Genomic DNA, 1,032 nt, shown 5'->3' with positions numbered 1-1,032 from the left:
TTCACAAATGCAGACATTTCAAAGCTAAACGACATGATTTTGAAAATGAGAAGTGATATGAAGTGTATGTTAATCACAGAATCATAATTCATACATGATTTCATTGATAGTTAATTATGTTTAACTGCTCAGCACTGATCAGAATATAACCAGGAATAAGTTTAAGCTGTTTGATAGATCAGCAAATATAATATAGACGAGCTTCACACAGAGTCTGTGTGTGTGTCTGTGTGTGTCTGTGTGTGTGTCTGTGTGTGTGTGTGTGGCAGCTCCAATTATAGAGCCAGCATTCCTCACTAGTTTGTCTCCTCTCCTTGCATCCTTGTTCCTGATGATGCCCCCCAGCAGACTGCAGCAGCACGCTTCCTGCAGCAGACTGAGTGCTGCAGATGACAAGTGACATTTCTTAAAGAGAGGCTCTGATCCTTTTGAATTCTACTCTCTACCTGACAGTCCTGAATGTCTGACCATCAGTTTGTGCCCTGAAGTTCAAAAGCACTCCAGTTATGCAGCAGCACCACGATCAGCAGCAAGTCCACCTCTCAATGAGTCCAAAAACAGATGAAGTGTTTGGAGTGGTCGAGTCAAAGTCTGGACTGAAATCAGACTGAGGTGCGTCAGCGTGACCTTAAATATGTGTCTGAATTCCAACAATCCTCCAAATAAGAGTGGACCAAGATTCCTCCACAGTGATGTGAAAGACTCACTGCAGGACCACAAACACGTGACTGCACTTCCTGCTGCAGAGGGTGGAACAACCAGTGATCAGGTTTAGGGGGCAGTTAGTTTTGCACACAGGGCAGGTTTGGGGAGAGTTTTCCGCTTTATAAATGAAACCATCATTTAAACAATATTCAATTCAATTTTATTTATATAATCACAACATAAGTCGCCTCAAGGCGCTTCATACATACAGAGAAAAACCCAACAATCATATCACCCCCTATGAGCAAGCACTTTGGCAACAGTGGGAAGGAAAAACTCCCTTTTAACAGGAAGAAACCTCTGACAGAACCAGGCTCAGGGAGGGGC

The sequence above is a fragment of the Pundamilia nyererei genome, unplaced genomic scaffold (assembly GCF_000239375.1).
Source record: "Pundamilia nyererei isolate P.nyererei 1_Seehausen unplaced genomic scaffold, PunNye1.0 scaffold00218, whole genome shotgun sequence".
Lineage (NCBI taxonomy): Eukaryota > Metazoa > Chordata > Actinopteri > Cichliformes > Cichlidae > Pundamilia > Pundamilia nyererei.
This window is presented reverse-complemented; position numbering follows the sequence as displayed.